The 22,506-nt window shown below is 45.7% G+C and overlaps 1 protein-coding gene across 7 annotated transcripts in view; it reads right to left on the bottom strand.

Moving 5' to 3' along the window:
- The window catches only part of stard8 (StAR related lipid transfer domain containing 8), a 204,340-nt gene that overhangs the window by 170,381 nt on the left and 11,453 nt on the right, over positions 1-22,506 (bottom strand). The window contains exon 2 of one of the 7 annotated variants that reach the window (XM_068047466.1): positions 3,021-3,088. The exons of the other annotated variants lie outside the window; for them this stretch is intronic. The gene's annotated coding sequence lies outside the window, so the exon portion shown is untranslated. The remainder of the gene's footprint in view (positions 1-3,020; positions 3,089-22,506) is intronic. 7 annotated transcript variants of the gene reach the window in all.

Here is a 22,506-nt window from a genome sequence, read left to right as displayed (position 1 = left end):
AAGAACAATCTGCAATTTACAAATCCGTGTTTTCTCTCCTTAATTAACTCAAACTACTTTAAGTGCCTGTTGATTTTTTTTCCATTATTATTGTTTCTAAACCTTACCCACTACTGATGATAAATTGACTGGCCTGCAGTTACTCAGAATGTCCTTACACCCTTTCTTGAATAAGGGTGTCAATCCTTTCCAATCCTCTGGCAGCTCCCCCATATCCAGAGAAGATTGGAAGATTATGGAAGCCCTTTTCCACCATCTCCACTGTCACTTCCTTTAGCAATCTGGGATGCAAATCCATCGGACCGTGCAATCTAGTCTTAAGCAGAGCCAGCCTTTCCAGTACATCCTGCTAACCAATTTTCACCTCTCTACCATCTCCACTTCTACCGATATTTTGTCAGCATCCTCCCCCTTAGTAAACACTGATACAAAGTATTGCAAAGCTAAGCATATATCACCTTCTTTGTCCCTAATGTGACCCACCCCACCTCTTACTACTTGCTTACTTTTTACATGCCAGGAGAAGATTTTTGGGTTCCCCTTTATGTTAACTGTCATTCTATTCTCATATTCTCTCTTTGCCAGACATATTTTCCTCTTCACTTCCCCTCAACTTGTATTTGGCCTGGTTCTTGCTTGAAGAATTCACCAGACATGCATCATAGACCATCATTTTTTGTTTCATTATATTCCCTATCTCCCTTGTCATCCAAGGAGCCCTGGCTTTGGTTCCCTTCACTTTCACCCTTGTTGGGATTCACCTAGCCTTTACCTGAAACATCTCCTCCTTAAAGATCACCCATTGTTCCGTTTCAATTTTTCCTGTCAATCTTGGATTCCATTTTACCCTGGCTAGGTATTGCATTGAAGTTAGCCCTCTTCCAATTTAGAAGTTCTACTTTAGATTGTTCTTTGCTCTTCTTCATTACTAATCTAAACCTTATGATCCGATGATCATGTGCTGCATCTGGAGGAGGTCTGGAATAGCAGGATAGCATCCTCTGTCATTTCCGTCACATCCAGTGTGATGTGGCCACCAAACACATTTTTCCTTCCCCTCCCCTTTCAACATTCTGAAGGGACTGTTCCCTTCATGACACCATGGCGCACTCCTCAATCACCCCCAACACTCCCTCTTTTTCCGACGACACCTTTCCATGCAAGTGCAGGAGACTCAACACCTGCCTTCTTGCCTCCTCCCTTCTCATCGCCAAGGCCCCAAACACTCCTTCCAAGTGAAATTGCAATTTACTTGTATTTTTTTCAATATAGTATACTGATTAGAGATACAGCACTGAAATAGGCCCTTCGGCCCACCGAGTCTGTGCCGACCGTCAACCACCCATTTATACTAATCCTACACTAATCCCATATTCCTACCAAACATCCCCACCTACCCCTATATTTCCCTACCACCTACCTATACTAGTGACAATTTATAATGGCCAATTTACCTACCAACCTGCAAGTCTTTTGGCTTGTGGGAGGAAACCGGAGCACCCGGAGAAAACCCACGCAGACACAGGGAGAACTTGGAAACTCCACACAGGCAGTACCCGGAATCGAACCCGGGTCCCTGGAGCTGTGAGGCTGCGGTGCTAACCACTGCGCCACTGTGCCGCCCTATTCATATTAAAGGCCTGCTTGGATCTGCAAAACAAAACCCAACCCGAGCCCAACAGAACCACATCTGACCCGAGCTTGACCCAGCCAGAGTCCTTCCATTTTTTCCCGCGCCCGACCCAACCCGACCATCAGTTAACTAACCTTCCGTTTTTCACTTTGTTGCTGATCTGCACAAGCTTAAAATAACTGTAACAAAACCACCTTTCTGGTCCAAAAATTAAATTAACATTGGAGCCACTTACCTGTGATAGAGCATTTCCGACTTGGCCCGACCCGAGACTGAATGTCAGACCCAGAAGTGCAACCAACCCGACCCAAACTCGATACATGTCGTCGGGTTCAGGTCAGGTAGCCAGCCTTTAATTCATAGGAGCAGGAGTAGGCCATCCAGCCCATAGAGCCTGCTTCGCCATTCAATACAATCATGGCATCCACCTCAATGCCTTTTTCCCACATTATCCCCATATCCCTTTGTCATTGGTATTTAGAAATCTGCCAATCTTTACTGTAAACATACTCAATGACTGAGTTTCTACAGCCCTCTGGGGTAGAGAATTCGTTGCTCATCTCCTCTACATTGGGGAGAACAAACGCAGACTGGGTGACCACTTTGTGGAACAGCCCCTTCAATCTGCGTGACCCCAAGCTCCCAGTCACCTGTCATTTTAATTCTCTACCTTGCTCCCACTCTGACCTTTCTATCCTTGACCTGCTGTCGTGTTCAAATGAAGCTCTACACAAGCTCCAGGAGCAGCACCTCATCTTTTGACTGGGCACATTACAGCCTTCTGGACTCTACATTGAGTTCAACAATGTTAGATCATAACCTCTGCCCCCATTTTGTTTGTTTTTTTTTGTCTGGTTTCTTTCTTAATTCCTTTACTTTGTGTTCAGACAGCTGCTGTCCTGCCATTCACAACACATCTAGACGGATCTTTGGTTCTTTACTTATTCCATTATCACTCCCTTTGGCTTTGCAGCATGAAACCTTTTGTCATTTAACCTCTCCTGTGCTCCACCTTATCCCAGACCTTCCCTTTTGTTCTTCTTCCCACTGTCCACGCACCCCGCCCCCCGCCCCTTTCACTTGCTCAAACCCTTACATTTCTAACTCTCCTCAGCTCTGATGAAAGGTCACAGACCTGAAACATTAACTCTGTTTCTCTTTCCACAGATACTGCCAGACTTCTGAGTATTTCCAGCATTTTCTGTTTTCATTTCAGATTTCCAGCATCTGTAGTATTTTGCTGTTGTATTATTGTGCATTTCCCAAGTTAGGCATCTGAGGAAAGATTTTTTTTAAATCAGTAGCATTTGTCCTAAAATGTTTTACATGGTAGGATATCCTCTACTGTAACAAGCTCTCTATAAATGTACCCTGATACAATACATACTGCTTATGGCTCCATCATTAATAGCACGCCCTCTTTTTATCAGCGTCCTTTGTACAATGCTTCATGACCTTTGATATAAGCAAACAATGTTTAGAAATCCCTCATTAATAGTGAAACTATACAAATTTTATTTCTATATATTGCATCTCCTCCCATTACACCACAATCTTTGTTTGACTTAAAAATGCAAAAACCTTCTTTTGAGCTCCTACATTGTTCACTGAGAAAGTGTATAGCAGGGCATTGTTATGTAAACCCAGAAACGTTCAGCTTTCATTGATGGTCTGTGTTGAGTTGGCTGATCGTGATTATGGTGGTAGTAAAGCACTGCAAATGGCTATAATAAAAGCAAAATGCTGCAGATGCTGGAAATCTGAAATAAAAACAAGAAATGCTGGAAATACTCAGCAGGTCTGGCAGCATCTGTGGAGAGAGAAGCAGAGTTAACGTTTCGGGTCAGTGATCCTTCATCAGAACTGGCAAATGTTAGAAATGTAATAGGTTTTAAGCAAATAAAGCAGGGGTGGGGCAAGAGATAACAAAGGGCAAGGTGTTGATAGGACAGAGGGTCACAGAGAATAACTGACCAGAAGGTCATGGAGCAAAGGCAAACGGTATAATAATGGTGTGTTGAAAGACAACGCATTAGTGCAGAGAGAGTGTTAATTGACAGAAAAAATGAACAGCCCTGGCCCAAAGCATAAACATGAAAAAAAACAGTGGGTAGGCACATGGTAAAAAAAAATGAACAATGAAACACACTAAAAACATATAAAAATAATAAAAGAAAAAAATAACTAAAAAGAAGGGCCCGTCGTGCTCTGAAATTATTCAACTTAATGTTCGGTCCGGTAGGCTGTAGTGTGCCTAATCGGTAAATGTGCTGTTCCTCGAGCTTCCGTTGATATTCACTGGAACACTGCAGCAAGCCCTGGACAGATATGTGGGCATGAGAGCAGGGGTGGGTGGGGTGTTAAAATGGCAACCAACCGGAAGCTTTCAGACTGAGCGGAAGTGTTCCGCAAAGCAGTCACCCAATCTGCATTTGGTCTCCTCCACATTGTGAACAGCAAAAACAGTATACTAAATTGAAAGAAGTACAAGTAAATCGCTGCTTCACCTGAAAGGAATGTTTGGGGCCTTGGACAGTGAGGAGACAGGAGGTAAATGGGCAGCTATTACACCTCCTGCGATTGCAGGGGAAGGTGCCGTGGGAAGGGGACAAGGTGTTGGGGGTAATGGAGGAGTGGAGGGAACGATACCTTCAGAATGCTGACAGGGGTGGGGAGGGGAAGATGCGTTTGGTAGTGGCATCATGCTGGAAATGGCGGAGGATGATCCTTTGGTTGTGGAGGCTGGTGGGGTGGAAAGTGAGCACAAGAGGAACTCTGTCACGGTTCTGGGAGGGAAGGGAAGGGGTGAGGGTAGAGGTGCGGAAAATGGGCCAGACACGATCGAGGGCCCTGTCAACCACAGTGGGGAGGGGAATCCTCGGCTGAGGAAAAAGGAAGACATATCAGAAGCCTGTTGTGGAAGGTAGCATCATCAGAGCAGATGCGTCGGAGACGGAGAAACTGGGAGAATGGAATGGAGTCCTTATAGGAAGCAGGGTGTGAAGAAGTGTAGTCAAGGTAGCTGTGGGAGTCGGTGGGCTTATAATGAATATCAGTAGACAGCCTATCCCCAGAGATGGAGACAGAGAAGTCGAGGAAGAGAAGGGAAGTGTTGGAGGTAAACCATGTAAAGGAGAGAGAAGGGTGGAAATTAGAAGCAAAGTTGATAAAGTTTTTCAGTTCGGGGCAAGAGCAGGAAACCGCACCGATACAGTCATCAATGTACCAGGTAAAGAGTTGGGGGAGGGGGCCTGAGTAGGACAGGAACAAGGAATGTTCGACATATCCCACAAAAAGACAGGCATAACTAGGACTTGTGCGGGTACCCATAGCAACACCTTTTACTTGAAGGAGGTGCATTCACGAAGTTGGATTTGTCCCATGCTTATGCACAGCTCAACGTTGATCGAGAGAGCCAGCAGCATCTCACAATAAACAAATATATGGGGTTATACTCCTACATGAAGCTGCCCTATGGTGTGAAGTCTTCTCAAAAACTTTTCCAAGCTACGATGGATAAGGGTTTGCAAGGAGTGCCGCATTGGTTGTATAATCGGGATGATGAATTGATCATGACCGCAACAGAGGAAGAGAATCTTCAAGTGTTGGATGAAGCATTAAAAAGGCTCAATGATCACAATGTGAAGTTGAAAAAGAGCAAGCGTGCTTTTGTGTAACCTAAGGAAGTATACCTTGGCTTGAAAATCAATGAAAAAGGACTACAGCCAGTGACGGAAGAAGATAGAGGCAATAAATCAATGCCCCAAAGTCAAAGATGTGTCTGAGCTTTGATCTTTTTTAGGCATGGTCCAATACTACTCACAATTTCTGCCTGAGCTTGCAACACTGTTAGCTCCATTACATGAATTGTTGAAGAAAGATGTGAGATGGGAATGGTCCAAAGGACAAGATGCTTATGATGCATGTGAGAGAAGCTTGTCCAGTGATGCACTACTCATTGATTACGACACAAATTGTGACCTGAAGGCAACATGTGACACTTCAAACTATGGAGTTGGAGCAGTGATCAGTCATGTCATGGATGAGTCAAGAGAAGCCCATAGCGTTCGCGTCACGTACCCTGATCAACTGTGAACATAACTATGTGCAGATAGAAAAGGTAGAACTTGGCGTCATCTTCAGAATCAAAATGCTTCGCCACTTTTTTGTTGGGTGGAAACTTCACAATAGTAACACATCATAAATCCCTGGTAGCTATTCTAGGACCAAAATCTGCAATACTGATGATGGCAACGTCAAGGCTGCAGCGATGGGCTGTATTTCTCACAGTATGACTACAACATAAAATATCGCAGTTCAAAAGAGAATGCTATCGCTGACACACTTGTCACATTTGCCACATGAGGACTCGGGAGTTGGCTGTGAAGATGCAATCTTCACAATAGTGGCAGTAGATAATGACTTTCCAATCACTGCAACTGAAACTCAGAATTGTTCGGTGTTGGAAAGCGTCTACAAACAAACATTGAATGGATGGACAGAATTTGACCATTATACAGATGAATAACTGAAACTGTTCCACAATTGTCACAATGATTTGTCATGTGAACAGGGCTGCATTAAGTGAGGTCACAGAGTGGTGGTATCTAGTTATTTGAGAGAGAGAATTCTGTAGGAACTCCATACTGAACACATAGGAATAGTCAGTATGAAATCCATAGCAAGAGGTTTTGTTTATTGGCTTGGTCTAGACCAAGGTTGTACAACCTTTTCAGGTGGAGGGCCACATTACAATATTTGCTCAGACGGGAGGTCCGGTGAGCAATTTTCAAAAGATAAAGGCATTAAAACTTTATCTTATGAATAAAAACAACAATAAGTGTGATTTTTGTGAAGAAGCTTTAAATGAAATGACTAATTTATTGACTTACTTTCTCGTCACTATATTAAAAACTGATTTAGTGACATATCTGGCATTGTTTTTGCTTGCATAAGTAGTCAATCTCTGCCCACACACGTGATGCAGAGTATTCTGGAAAGATGTCCATCTTTCTGGAGAAACCTTGATCTCTCTCCGCCACCCCCACCCCGTGCTCTGTGCGCGTGTGTGTCTCGTTCTCTCTTTCCTCCCCCCTCCCCCTAGGACTAAGGGACATAAGGGACACAGATTGAAAGTTTGTGCAAAAGATGCAGGGGGAATATGAGGAAGCACTTATTTATGCAGCAGGTGGTAATGACCTGGAACTCACTGCCCACAAGGATGGTGGAAGTGGAGATGATCAATTACTTCAAGAAGAAGTTGGAAGGTGAAGGTCACCTGAGAAATAGACTTGCAGGGCTATGGGGATCGGGCCAGGGAGTGGGACTGACTGCATAGCTCTGTGGAGAGCCGGCATGGACTCAATGGGCAGATGTCCTCCTTCTGTGTCGTAACTAAATGACTTTGACTCTTTCTCCCCTCTCTGTCTCTCTCTCCCCTTCTGTCTGTCTCCATCTCCCCCCACCCTCTTCCCCTCTCCACCACTCCTCTCTCTATATCTCTAACCCCCACCCTCCATGTCTCTCATGTTCCCTGCTCCCCGCTCAGTGCTTCCTGTTCTCTCTGTCCCTGCTGTATCTCTGTCCCACACCAACCACCCCCCCCCCCCCTCTCTGTTCCCTACTCTCTCTCTCCCTCTCTCTCTCTCTCACTCCCCCTTTCTCTCTCTCTCTCTGTCCCCCTTCCTATCTGTCTCGGTCTCCCCTCTGTCTCCCTGCCTACCTCTCTCTCTCTCTTCCCCCCTCTCTGTTCCCCTTTCTCTCTCCCTCTCTCTGTTCCCCCCTCTCTCTCTTTGTCTCTCACCCCCTCTCTCTTACACAGTTGCAGAGAGTGGAACGCTCAGTAGATGGTTTGTCAGTTCTTTTAAAAAGGATTGCTGTCAGTTTCATGGCTGACAGCTGCTGACATCAGGAATAGCCATTTCCCAACAGACCCGAGGTTTTCCGGCGGGCTTTTAAAAAAAGTCAGAACCTGCCAGAAACCTGTGAAACTGACAATGCAATGGTTTAAAAGCTAGTCTGACAAAGGGAAATTTGTTATCTCCAGTCACAGTGAGGATGAGGAACGGCCCCGGGAACAGTTTACATCCGTGGGCCGGATGGAAACATTTGGCGGGCCAGATCCTGACTCGCAGGCCGTATGTTGGACAACCCTGGTCTAGACAGTGACCTAGAATTACTGGTAAGCAAATGTACTATCTTCTAAAACTGTAGAAACAAGTCACCAAAAACCCTTTGTAGTCGTGATCATGGTTGAGTTGACTGTTTCAAAGAATTCAAGTAGACTTTTGTGAAAAGGAAAATGACAATTTCTTGGTACTCGATAGCCACTCAAAGTGGATTGAAGCAAACCACATCAATACTGAACGAACAATAGATGAGTTACGGTTTATTTTTGCTTGTCATGGATTACCAGAGGAGGTTGTCTCAGATAACGTCCCAATTTCATACTGCTCCATTCCAAAATTTCATGAAGCAATCTGCCAAACATACCCTCACGTCTCCTTATCAAACAAAAGGGAACACAGATTCAGGCAAAGTGAAGCAGCTGAAAGATCCGTTAAGATAGTTAAAGAAGCACTCAAGAAACAAGTGCTGCATGGGTGTTCAAATTTCAGTATGAAACAGTGGTTGGCTAATTTCCTGCTCAATATAATCACTCCACTACAGGGTATGTACCTGCTGAGCGTTTGATGAGACGGTTAAGGACACATTTCAGTCTGGTCCTACAAAACTTGACTGTCAAAGTTGAACACAAACAGTTCAGTGAGAAACGTCAACATGACACAAACAAAAGGGAACACAGATTCAGGCAAAATGAACATGTTTGTGTTCTGGGCTCCTCACAAGTCACACAAGTGGGATGTGGGAAATGTAGTAGAAGTGTGTGAAACCAAAAGATACTTGGTTGAAATTGACAGAAAGGTGAGAAAAATTCATGTAGATCACAAGATCCTGGCAAGAGTTGAATCAAAACATGATCTGCTTGATCATGAGCTCATGCTGGATTTTGAACTAGTTCAGACTTCAGTGGCTGAAGTACCAATATCTGAGAAAGAAACAAGATCTTCAAGTACTGAACCAAAACCAAGCAGTCCAAAACCTGACTCTACACCAAAACCTGTAAGGAGATCAGGAAGGCTTCTTAAACCAGTTATTAAACATGATTTGTATGTTTAGTTCAAAAAAATAAAAGCCAGTTGTAATTATGCCAAGTGTGCATATCCATATAGATGTGCTTATTTGCATCTCACTGTTGAAGTTGTATAATTAGTGAAACAGGAAATCGTTTAAGACATAAACTTTGAAGCATACCAATGCTGGTATATTCAGTTGATATCATTGTGAAGTGCATACACATCTATGCAACACATTCAATTGCAAGAAATGTTGAAATAAGAATACGAAACACATTAATTCATGTTTTCAGTATATTTATTTGGAGTAAAGATTGCAAAACATTACATGTGTAGGATGCAGATTTTCAAAGAAGGAATCTGTTCTATACATATTGTGATGGAAACCACACCTGCCAAATGGAAACATATTAATTTCATCAGATGGAACTCAATTTGAACCTTTTTACTGGACATTTCACAGAACTTGTTTAAAAAAACAAAGTGATTCCTGACAACGCAGCTCGCCACTGACATCATCAGGCTGCGCCGCGGTGCGCACATGCGCAGACGGTCTCCTGCTCTCTGCGCATGTGCTGCATTCCGGCTTGCCAGGACTGGTTAGCGCATGCGCCGATGACGTCATCGCGTGACGTCTGCTTCTTCGGGCAACGCGCCTGGTCGGCCTCTGCGCATGCGCTTTATGCAACGCCAACGGGTATTCACGCATGCGTCAACCTTCTGATATTCACGCATGCGTCAAAGCTTCAGCGCAAGTTTCTGAATGTGGAAGGAGGAGAGGTTTCGTCAGGCATTTTATCGCAAATATTTAGTCTTTTTGGAGATTTCAGTCTGCTTCATTTTTATTAGAAAGAGGAGATTGCTCCACGGTAAGTTGCTCTGCTGTTGTAAGTTGCTCTGAAAATATTTCCATTGTCTGGGGCACTGCATGTGCTCCAGTCCCTGTTGTAAGTTGCTCTGAAAATATTTCCATTGTGTGGGGCACTGCATGTGCTCCAGTCCACTGCACTGCACTAAAATCCTTTCCATTGTCTGGGGCTGTGTGCAGGCAGTACATGTGCTCCAGTCCCTGTTGTAAGTTGCTCTGTTCCTGCACCCATTAGAGCCATGCACATGGACACACAGCCACATGTTTCCCCATCCGCTCTTGAAACAACCATGCAGAGCCTTGTGAGACTTCGCAATTGCCAGCTGCTGCCTGTCAAGCAGAGAGGGCATCCAAAGCGGTCAAGCACTTGGGGAACATCCAGAAAGAAGAGACGGAGCACTGAAAGAAACAAGCATGCCGTGTCCAGTGGTAGAACAAATGTGAATGCTCTTGCTGAGTACACAACTGGTGATGTGGGAGTGCAGCCATACCGTTATCCATCCTCAGTGTTGCTTTAAGGCAAAGGTAGATAAGAGCGAAAGAAATGGAAGGTGATGCTGATAGTAGTAGGCAGGATTAAATGGGAGCGGATGGGAAGGCGCAAGAGTAGCATAACCACTAGCAGGGAACAGCTGGGCTAAATGGCCTGCTTTATGTTCATAGTCCAAAAGAAATGTGCATCTTTTTCCAGCACCCTCACATCATTCATGTTTTCCCTGAGAGCAGCATTGAACCATCACGAAATAGGGGCAGTAACATCATCCTGACTCCTACAGCTGAGTTGGGTACTAAGTGATTCATCGGTGGTGTGATCAGTACATGCCTTTACTGCAGAACATAAAGCATGCTCAACAATAATTTCATTGGAGGAGGGAAGCTCTGACACTGATGTTCTTTCCTTATTTCTTTTCACGTAAAACATGCCCTTGAGAAAACAATCCTTGAGACTTAAGGTCAGCATTCAAGCAACGAAGGCAACTGGATCATGCTGCGGAGCTTGTCACGATACGGAAAGGAACCTTGCATTTATGGATGAAGTGGGAGCGCACATTGGGATGCGTTTGGGGAACATTCACCAATAGACTGAGCTCAGACTCTTGTGACTTTCTTCAAGGAGAGAGAGGTCCAGTGTGTGCATGTGGCGGCACATAGCACTGAGTGTGGATCTCAGGATGCGGCGAGAGTAGTAGTCCGAGGAACGTTGTATTTCTCGGAGATACCTGTAGTCCTGGGTGGATTCAAAGCATGACTTTGTGACTTTGCCTTCTTCACATGGACAATACAGTAGTGGAATAGAGAGCCACGCGTTCATTCACCACAAGGTTCTCCAGGAACAATCTCTTTAGTTCTGCATAGCAGAGACTCGGCCTGTCTGTCTCACGGGAATGCTGGCAACACAACACTCATGTATCCATGCACAGCAGTGCCTCGAATGTTTAATGCACTTAATAAAATTTCTCAATAATTAAACCTGGAATTGTTGAGGTTTTTGATGTTATTTTCCCGACTTTGCAACTGCACTTCAGATATTCAACTGCGGTGTGGTCCTTGAGGTGGGGGGGGAGGAGGAGAGGGAAGAGGGAGGGGGTTGTGAAGGGGTGGGGGGGGAGAGGGGGGGTTGTGAGGGGGAAGAGGGGGGGGTTGTGAGGGGGGAGGGGGTTGTGAGGGGGAAGAGGGACGGGATTGTGGGGGGCGAGGGAGGGGGTTGTGAAGGGGGGGAGGGGGGGAGAGGTGGGGGGGAGGGGGGGAGGGGGGGAGAGGTGGGGGGGAGGGGGGGAGAGTTGGGGGAGAGGGGGAAGAGGGAGGGGGTTGTGAGGGGGAAGAGGGACGGGATTGTGGGGGGGAAGGGGGAAGGGGGAAGGGGGTTGTCAGGGGGAAGAGGGAGGGGGTTGTGGGGGGGGAGAGGGGGTTGTGAGGGGGAAGGGAGAGGGGGTTGTGAAGGGGTGGGGGGGAAAGAGGGTGTGAGGGGGAGGTAGAGAGGGGGCGTGGCGGGGGGGATTAGTGGGAGGGAGTTAAATTCAGAAGCTCCTGAAGAGAGGGATGCAAAAGGCGGGGACCAGCTGCAATGCCTGAAGTACAGTTGAGAAGTAGGGGAGAATGCGGCTGGATGGGGGACCTGCAGCTGGAGAGAACGGCTGGATGGAGAGGGCCAGAATCGAGAGGCCGTAGAGAGCCGCGGGGAGCGAGCGGCCGAAGACCTTGGTGTCGCCGGGTACGGGGACCGGCTGGTGCGTCTTTTGCCATTGCAAATTTATGGCGCATGCGGAGAAAAACGCACCCCACCCCCCCCACGCTGCTGTCTCCGGCCGCTCCGCACCCACCCCCCTCCACGCCCCACCCGGCCCGCTCCACTCCCCTCCGTCGCCGGGCCGTTCGCTCACCCACTCGCCGGCCGCTCCGCTCCGTCACTGGGGCCGTTTGCTCGCCAGCCGCTCCACTCATAACAGGCCCACTCCGCTCCCCTCCGTCACCGGGCCGTTCGCTCGCCCACTCGCCGGCCGCTCCACTCCTACTGGGCCCGCTCCGCTCCCCGGCCCCAGCTCCAGCTCCAGCTCCAGCTCCAGCTCGCTCCCCGGCCCCGGCTCGCTCCCCAGCCCCGGCTCGCTCCCCAGCCCCAGCTCGCTCCCTCACTCCGCCACATGCTGACATGTGTTTGTTAGGTTGCCTCCGTGTGATTATTTGAGCAGCGCCATCTTTAGTCCTGGCAGCTGCCTAAAGTCGCAGTCTGTGACGTTTTAGTGGCACATGCTGCATTTGTGCATGTGCCACAACAGCGCCCCCTAGCGGTAGCATTGTCAACAAATGCAATCTTTTTAAAAAAGACCAGTGTTGGACAGCTGAAACATAGCTGCATATTTGCATTTGAGAGACAGTTCAATAGAGAGACAATGGAAGTGCTGACTGATTCAATTAACAAGATTGGTCTGGGCAATCATAATAATCAACCTTCTTTGCCTATGTAAAAGCCAGAGCTCCACACCCCACCGAGTGTGGCTGAAGAACTTTGAGAATCAACAACCCTCGCAGACGATGCTGTTTCAAACAAAGAGCTGGTCACATGACTTATCTGCTGGACATATTGGGAAATGTTTGAATTGTGCCTCACAGAAAGGTTTGAACAGACTACCATTTGAAAACCAAAGAGAAGGAAGTTCTCTCTCCCTGTCTCTCTCTCAAAGTCACAGGGACCCACGGCAGCAACTTAAGCCTCAAGACAGAGGACCGCTTCAGCCTTCTGGAAGCAAGTTTGAAAGCGTGCATTGGGCCCCAGCGAAAACTACAAGACTGCAATTCCAACCAAGAACTTTACAGCAAAACTAAAGACAGTAACTGAATTCTATTTACCACTCCAAACCCACCCCCTTAATTCTTTCTCCCCCTCTGTATCTATTTGTGTGTGTGTATGTGTTTATCTCGTATGCATGCTAGCGTGGTTGCGTCATGTATTTTAGTAATTTTAACCAAGTTAGAGTGTTACAGCTAATAAACTTACATCTTTCTTGTTTAAACCTAAGAAAACCTGTCTGGTTGGTTCATTTTGCAATTACAATTAGAGAGCAGTAAGCAAGGATCCACTGCGGTGTTAAGCAAAAACACTGTTTTAAAAGTTATGGCCAAACCAGGAAAGGGGCAAGAAGGGAGCCTGAGACCCCTTCCTCACCCAGTCGTAACAATATTAAAAAAACTATGAGTTGTGTATCAAAGAAAAGCATACAGAAAGTATGGTCCGTTATTGACAAGAAACAAAAATACTTTTCTTTTAGAGGAGAGAAGCAGTGTAATGTATTCACATATTATGTTAGTGAGGCCGATGTCAGAGCATGAGCAGTATGCAGTAATGCAATAAATACTTATGTGAACTCACCATCTTTACAGTCTGTCTTTGTTGGTGCCATTCAATATGATAACAACTAATAGCAAAGAAAGAATGGGAGACAACTTGGAGGAAAGAAGAAGTTGCCTCACTTAAAAATAAATGTAAACTTTCATGGTTCCCCAACAGTTCTTTTCTTTTTGTGTTCCACAGCACAGTACAGTAACAATGAACCAACTTTTTGGCAAAATTAGAATTTTTATCCTCCTAGTCACGTAAATCATGTTTATGCTGAATTTATAGACCCTGATGGGAGCAAGCACAGAGACAGACAGGCGCAGCCTTTCCCGCCTCCAGCCTGCATGCCAATTTCCTGGCACCGTCCCACCCCCCGAACATTTTCCCAGAGGTGGGATGGGTGGGGGGTGGTGGTGGGCAGCAGGGATACCTGCCTACAAACAGCAGGTAGACAATTAAGATTGCTTAAAGGCCTATTGTGGCCTATTGTCAGAGGTCAACTAGAATTTTTCAGTTGATCTCTAGGCCCCTGAGGCATTGAGAAACAGCCCAGCTATCTGGAGGCAGCCTCCTGGCAGCTGACCCGGGGACCAGCGTTCCAGGCATGCTTTGAGACCCTTCCTGCCTGCCTGGCTTCAGCTGCAGGCCACACTGTCGAGGGTCTCCCCTCCACAATGGTGGCCCAGGTACTAAGCGCATTTTTTATTATAAGTTAAAAAAAATTGGAGAGAGCGTGCCTCCATCTATGGACCCTCTCTCTCTCATGTACCTGAAAAGGCAGCCTGCTGCTTCTTCAGTTCTGGATGGCCTCCTATTTCCCCTCCAGCTTCGGAAGCTCACCATCATTCTTAATTGGACGGCGAGCTGGCCCTTTGGCCACTAATTGGCCAATTTGGGGAAAATCTCAGATGGCAACTATTCCCCACACAGTGCGGCCTCTGACTCTCCTTTTACCCTGACATTGGGGCCCTGAAGCCCATGGGGAAAATTCTGCCCTACATCTTTTAAAAGTGGCAGTTTCCAGGTGCTGTACTGAAAACTGAAATAGCTGCTCACAAACAATTTATCTATTGCAAATTGTCAGCCTTGACTCAATGGTCACACACTTACTCTAAATTGGCAGGTTCTCGGTTCAAGCCCCGTTGCAGTACATACTGCACTGGGTGGCAGCCTAGATTGTGCACTTATTAAGGGAATGGATTCACTATATGAAGAGCAGGGAGTTCTAGTGCCTTTGCTAACATTTATCCCTCAATAAACACATAAATACAGATTATCAGGTGGGACCTTGTGCACAACGTGGCTGACACAGTTGTCCTCAGAACAACAGTTTATAGGCAATTCAATGGCTCTAAAATGCATTAGGATGTCCTGAGGATGTGAAACTTCTTTCTTTATCTTATCAGGTTGCCAGAAAGAAAAATTCAAGAATTAGTCAGATTAAGTCCTAAATTTAAATGGGAAAGGAGTATTTTTAATGTTAATTTGTTGATAGGCATCCCAGGCAGGAATATTATTTGGAGCTGGTATGAATGATGTTAGTTGGCAGGTTACTGAAACACATGTGGGCAGGTTAACATACTCGGTGTTACAACCAGGTTTGAAAGGTGGCTCGGGGTCTGTTACTATCTTCACCTGATCTTATTGAAACAGGGTTTAAATTTTAAACACACTGTGTTTTGAGCTCCCCCTTTGTGAATTCTTGTTCACAGTTTTCCAATTATAAGGCAAAGAAATAAGCACAAACAGGCTTGCTTTGGTTTAAAGAAGAAAAGTGAAATTTATTAAACTTATTTAAACTCTAATACGGTTCACGCCTACGGATATATGACGAGCCCATGCCAGCTTGCACTCGTGATATAGACATGCAGATAGGAACAGAAAAGAGAAGATAAAGTAGAACAGTTTGAGGCAATATCTTGTTACAGCGCTTTGAGCTCCCTGTGGTCCTTGATTGAAGATATGGTCTTGCATTTTGTTGGGGCCCAGTATTCTTCATAAACCTTGTTCACGTAGGAGACTTTTCTCTTTGAGTTTACATGTCTTCAGTGGTTTCCGAAGCTGCTGAGCGAGATGAGAGCAGACAGGAGAGGTGGTAATTTTTGCTTCAGTTCCAGGAGCACATGGCGTTCTGAGTTCAAATTCAATTTTTCCAGTTTAATACTCCCCTAGTTGGCCTGCAGGTGGTCACGTGACTGACTGGTTTGACCAGGTCTCTTCTGTGTATTAGGGTGGGGACTGGTTCCTTTGTTTCAACACTGTCTGGTACAATGCAAATGCCCTTCCAGCCACAATCTTGCAATTTTAAGTTCTACTGTTCATGTGGCGAAATCATGTGTGCCTCAGTCTTGGCAGGTGATGGGGGTTTGCCTGACACCTCCACACCCAGGGGAATAAAATGTGATTTGAAGAAAAACGGTGCATTTCATTACAAAGTTTGAGAGAAATATCAGATCCAGAAAGAAAACCATGCATTTCTCTCATTCACTTCCATTCATTCACCAATCTTAAATTTATTAAAACTGGTCTGTTCTGAGTGCCAGGGCTGCTTTAATTTTCTCTCTTTTCTCAGGAGAGTTAGTAGGGGGCGGGTCTATGCTGAACTCTGAGTCATGCAAAGACTGTTTACTTCAGGGGATGGGTGATTCTCTTTTTCTGTACATGCTGTTAGCAACTCTGGTGAGGTACTTCTAGAGTCTGCATTTACATAGGAGGATGTGGGGTCTAACTTTTCACATTTTTCGGGGTTGGTCGGGGTTTTCATCCAGGCTTTTTTCCGGACTTCCTTGAACCTGCCCTCTGGGTCACTTTACCCCCTGCTCTTTCTAAACTTTTGCCAGCTGTGTGCCTGCCTGTCCCCTTTTGTTCTTGGCGGGGGTCCCTTACAGTTCACCAGCCCTCTGCTGGAGGGTCCTCCTATCACTGGTACAGGACTTAGGGGTGCAGGTTTCACTGTAGGTTGGGGTTTTCCTTCAACCTGGCACATGTGGCAACTCCTGCAGTACTCCACCACATCTTTGTGGAGTTTTGGCCAGTCAAACTGTTGTCTTAAGCGGGCTTTGATCTTTCATGTACTGGCATGTACGGCTACTGTAAGCTCATGGGCCCTTCTTAATATTTCTCCCCGGTACCTCTGCGACACCACTAACTGGTGAACCACTGTCCACTCTTTGCCCTCAGGTCTGTGAGGAGAACTCCATTTCCTCATCAGTACCTCATTCTTTAAATAATAGCAGTCAGGGACTCCCTCTGCTTCACTTTCAAACTGGGCAGCCTGGGCTAACTCTCGCAATACTGACGTCGGCTCACTGAGCCTCAGCTAGGGAAAATCCATTCAATTCATTCCTTGGGTCTCCTAACTTTCCAAAGAAAGTCTCGGACAGGCAGACCTCATGGTCATTTGCCTGCAGTGCCAAAGCAGTCTCCTCTGGGGGAGCTGGTTTGATCAGGGCCTGACCCACTACACATTCAGGGAAACTGCAGGGGACCATCTCCTGCCACTGCCCTGTCTCTCTGACCTCCTGTGGTCTTTCTTTCACTACTGGGGGGCTACCACCTTCACCCCTGCCAGATCATTACCTAGGAGCAGGTCAACCCCGTCTACAGGCAAACTAGGGACAATCCCTACAGTCACCGGTCCCAAAACTAGGTCGCACTCCAGGTGCACCCAGTGTACAGGTACAGGCATACGCTGCTCTCCAATACCATTCATTACCATTCTAGTGTTCACTCCAATCTCTGGGGGAAAGGTCAGGCCTTTTCCCAGTAAAAGGGATCTAGTGGCCCCTGTGTCCCTGAGAATTACTATGGCCTTGCTTGCCCCACTCCAGGAATATGCGGTTACTTTCCCTTCAAACACAAAACACAGATAACCTTCAGGAATCTTATTAACTTTTCCTGCACTGGCCATAGTAGGCTTCCTGGGTTGCACTCTTACTGCAATTAAAACCACAGCTTGTTCTGTGTTTTCCATCAGGGTCCCGTCTGCACTGAACGGGTGTGCCCTGATTAACCCTATCAGTTTCCCCTTTAGTTTCCAGCAGTCAGCTTTTAAATGGAAGCATTATTACAATGGAAGCACACAGGTCTCCAGGTCTCACTCTTGCTCACAGCACCTTCCTTTTTGGCTGGAGGGGGACCCCCATGTCTCCTGCTTTCCTTTCTCTTCCAGGACTGCCTGGATGGAGATCACCTTCCCATCCTTTGTCCTTTTCAGATTTGTGGGGGTGATTAGGAAAGGTTCTCCCCTGGGAAAATGACTTATAAATTAAAGCAAACTCATCGGCCAGAACGGCCGCTTGCCTGGCTCCCTGAACCCGCTGCTCCTCTACATGGGTCTTTATTGAGAATGGGAGAGATTTTTAAATTCCTCTAACAGGAGGACTTCTCTGAGAGTCTCATAGCTGAGCTGTATTTTTAAAGCCCTCAGCCACTGGTCAAAAGCCAGCTACGTACTTCTTTCAAACTCCAGATAAGTTTGATTTGCTTGCTTTTTGAGGGTTCTAAACTTTTGGTGGTAGGCTTCGGGTGCTAATTCATATACCCCAAGGGTAGCATTTTTGATCAGTTCATAATTTGATGAACTCTCATCTGGCAACGGAGAATAAACGTCATGGACTTTTCAGGTTCATTTGCTTTGCAATCAGAGAGACCAGGTTTCAGCTGGCCATTTTAACTGCCTTGCCAGTTTCTCAAACAACACAAAGAACACTTCCACATCTTCTTCATTGAATTTTAGAATTAATTGAGCAAGTTTTAGCAATCTTGTACCCAGCCCTGAATTCTGTTCCTCCATATTGGCCATGCTTTCACTAGGGTTACTCTGTCGCCCCCTAGTTAACTTGAGCTGTTTCAACACTCTTCCTTAGCATTCTTTACAGAATATTCTTTCTCTCTCTCATTCCCTCTCCTGTCTTTGTTTGTCTTCCTGTTCCATCTGGAAGGCTCTTCCTCCCTCTCTCTTTGTTCAAATTCAAGTTTCCTCTGTTCCAATTGTATCTTTGCTAGCAGTACCCTGTCAGAGTCTGCTTCTAACCCTGTTTCTGCTTCTTCAGATTCAAGGGAAAAATAGTCGGCCACTAGCCTTAGGAGTTCAGACTTCCTAGCTTTGCCATGTACAGTGATCCCACACTGCTCAGCCATATTTCTCAGTTCCTCCAATAACAGTGCTTTTAACTTATCCCAAGTTACTTCACCTTGGCTTGGAGAGCTACTCACTTCAGTTGCAGATATGTTCGTATTCAAGCACACACAACCACAAGAAAACCTGTATTGATATTTTGCTCTTTTTGATTGGGAACAATTTGGCTTCCCACTTCCAATTTCACTCGTTCATCTATGGGTAAAATCCCAGATGCTAGCACCCAAATTTCTGCTACGACCAGGTTTGAAAGGTGTCTCAGGGTCTGTTACTATCTTCACCTGGTCTTATTGAAACAGGGTTTAAGTTTTAAACACACTGTGTTTTGAGCTCCCCCTTTGTGAATCCTTGTTCACAGCTTTCCAATTATAAGGCAAAGAAATGAGCACAAACAGGCTTGCTTTGGTTTATAAGAAGAAAAGTGAAATTTATTAAAACTTACTTAAACTCTAATACGGTTAATGCCTACGGATATACAACGCGCCCACACTAGCATGCACACATGTTACACACGTGCAAATAGGGACAGGAAAGAGCAGAAGAAAAGATAAGTAGAACAGTTTGAGGCAATCTCTTGTTACTGTGCTTCGAGCTCCCTGTAGTCGTTGATTGAAAATATGGTCTGGCATTTCATTGGGGCCCAGTATTCTTCCTAAACCTTGTTCACGGAGACTTTTCTCTCTTTGAGTTTACATCTCTTCAATGGTTTCTGAAGCTGGTGAGAGCGAGATGAGGGCAGACAGGAGAGGAAGTAATTCTTGCTTCTGTTCCAGGAGCACACGGCGTTCTGAGTTCAAAATCTATTTTTCCAGTTTAAAACTCTCCTAGTTGGCCTGCAGGTGGTCACGTGACTGACTGGTTTGACCAGGTCTCTTCTCTATATTGGGGTGGGAACTGGTTCCTTTGTTTCAACACTGTCTGGTACTATGCAAATGTCCTTCCAGCCAGGAGCTTGCAATTTTAAGTTCTAATGTTCATGTGGCGAAATCATGTGTGCCTCAGTCTTCGCAGCTGCGGGGTTTGCCTGACACTCGGTTGCAATAAATAACCTTTATTATTGGTTAATTGTGGGACACAGCGACAGCGAAGCCAGAGCATAAAGAGACCAGGAGAGAGAGAGAGAGTTCACTCAGAAAGCGGGAAACAACGAGAACGGAGCCAGAGCATAAGGAGACCGGGAGAGAGAGCGAGAGTTCACTCAGAGAGCAGGATACAGTGAGAGCGGAGTCGGAGCATAAAGAGACTAGGAGAGAGAGCGAGAGTTCACTGAGACAGCGGGAGTTGCCTAGACATTGTGTTTCAGGAGACAGTCACCCCTTAGATTAACTACCTTGAAAATCGACCAGTGGTCAGGGACAGGAGGGTGTGACTATGAGTGAGGCAGGTAGAGGGATCCAGGAGGTAGTGTTGTAGGAGCCTCAGCCCTTGGCCTTATCCAACAGGTTCGAGATTCTTGCTCCCTGTGTGTACGAGAGCAGGGACTGTAGGGAAGATGAAGAAACTGACCATAGCACCATGGTACAGGGAGCCATTCAAGTGGGGGGAGAAAAGAGAAGTGCAGTCGTAATCGGGGATAGTATAGTTAGGGGCATAGCCACTGTTCTCTGTGGCCAGGATCGAGTGTCCCGAAGGCTGTGTTGCCTACCTGGTGCCAGGGTTCAGGATATCTCATCTGGGCTGCAGAGGAACTTGGAGTGGGAGGGGAAAGATCCAGTTGTCGTGGTCTACGTAGGTACCAACGATATAAGTAGAACGAGGATAGAGGTTCTGCTGAGGGAATATGAGCAGTCGGGGCTAAATTAAAAAGCAGAATTCATGGGACATTGGCACCAGTACTGGGGAAGGAGGGAGCTGTTCCGATGGGACGGGCTCCACCTGAATCATGATGGGACCAGAGTCCTGGCGAATTGCATAACTAGGGCTGTAGATAGGGCTTTAAACTAACTAGTGGAGGGGGAGGGTACAGTTGCATGGAAAATTAGGAAGTCAAAGTTAAAGGAGAAGGTAGGAGTGCAGGTTAGTGATGAGGCTGATTGTTACCAGAAAATAAAAAGGTAGGGGCAGAACGCATGAACGTCATATTGCACCAAGGAATCGTGCAAGAGTAGAGAAATTTGATAATAGAACAAACTTAATGGCTTTGTATCTGAATGCACGAAGCAGTCAGAATAAAATTAATGAGTTAACAGTGCAAATAGAGATGAATGTGTATGATGGGCAATCTAGAATGAGAGGTCATAGTTTTAGGATCAGGGGTAGCAGATTTAAAACAGATGAGGAGAAATTACTTCTCTCAAAGGGTCGTGAGTCTGTGGAATTCACTACCCCAGAGTGCAGTGGATGCCAGGACATTGAGTAAATTTAAGGAGGAGATAGACAGATTTTTAATTAGAAATGGGTTGAAGGGTTTTGGAGAACGGGCAGGAAAGTGGAGTTGAGGCCGAGATGAGATCAGCCATGATCGCATTGAATGGCGGAGCAGGCTCGAGGGGCTGAATTGCCTACTCCTGCTCCTAGTTCTTATGTTCTTATATTTTTCCATCAAATCAGAAAGTGGAAATAGTACATCACTACACTAATGCATGCAGACAAAAACTACTTTCTCAGATTTATTTTAAAGTGCAATATACTGAAGCAAAAAATATATATAACCTACACTATAATAGCCAATTTTACCAAACATATGATCTGGTCTTACTTTAAAAACAAGAAAAAACAGAGTGCTAATTCTTGGCAACTTCCCTAGCAATTATTAGGTAACATCATGACTGATTTGCCTGGGGCAGTCCACAGGAAATGCAATGAGCCTAAGGTCTGATACTCTGCGTTGACTTCCTTTTGGGGCTAATTATAAATAAATATATGATGCTATATAATTATAATTTTTTTTTGCTATATATGTTTTTGCTTGGATCTTAGAATACAGAGTAGCATCTCAAAATTTGCCGATGATACCAAAACTGGAGGTGTGGCAAACAGTGAGGATGATATGAACCACCTGCAACAGGACGTAGATAGGCTAGCAGAATGGGCAAAGAGATGGCAGATAGAATTTAATACTGACCAGTGTGAGGTGCATTTTGGCAGAAGAAGTAAGGAGAGGGAATATGGACTTAATGGCACAGTTCTAAAGAGTGTGCAGGAACAGAGAGACCGGGAGTGCATGTGCATTGATCTTTGAAGGTGGCAGGACATATTGAGAGAGTGGTTAGTAAAGCATATGGATCTTGGGCTTCATAAAGAGGCATTGAGTAGAAAAGCAGGGAAGTTATGCTGAACCTTTAGAAAGCTCTGGTTAGCCCCTGTCATACTGACCTCCAGCTGCCAAGAATGAGGCATATTCATTTTGTCATATGAACATTGATTTTAAACTGTTGCTGGAGTGAAGGAATAACTTGCTTGAAGATCACCAGATACTGGGCTGGAAGGACATTTGCATACTAAGAGATGCTGCTTGTGGAGACAAAGGACTATTCCCTGCTCCAGTTAATCCCAAATGGATATTGAACACGAGGCATTGAAGATGTAAGGAAGCGCATTCCAGGCCCTGCTAAAATGATGCAATCCACAGAACCAGGACTAGTTAAACCAGCTGCTCACATGACTAACTGGCTGGTCCAGGTTTTTTGAAGTAGCCACAGGACAGTTTGAATTCAGAAGGCTGTTTGAACTGGAACCTGGAACAAGGAAGCCTCTCTCTTTCTCGCTTTCTCCCAAGCCACCAGACCTACAGAAGACACGTAAACCTCAAGAGAGAAAAGACTCCTACATCGGGACAAGTTGAAGTGTGAACTGGGCCCCAACAAATTGCAGGACCTATTGTCAGCCAAAGACTCCACATTGAACTTAAAAGACTGTAATTATAATCCCGATATTGCCTCAAACTTTTCCCCTTCA

This window comes from Heterodontus francisci, chromosome 15 (genome assembly GCF_036365525.1).
Source record: "Heterodontus francisci isolate sHetFra1 chromosome 15, sHetFra1.hap1, whole genome shotgun sequence".
Classification (NCBI taxonomy): domain Eukaryota; kingdom Metazoa; phylum Chordata; class Chondrichthyes; order Heterodontiformes; family Heterodontidae; genus Heterodontus; species Heterodontus francisci.
This window is presented reverse-complemented; position numbering and strand designations above follow the sequence as displayed.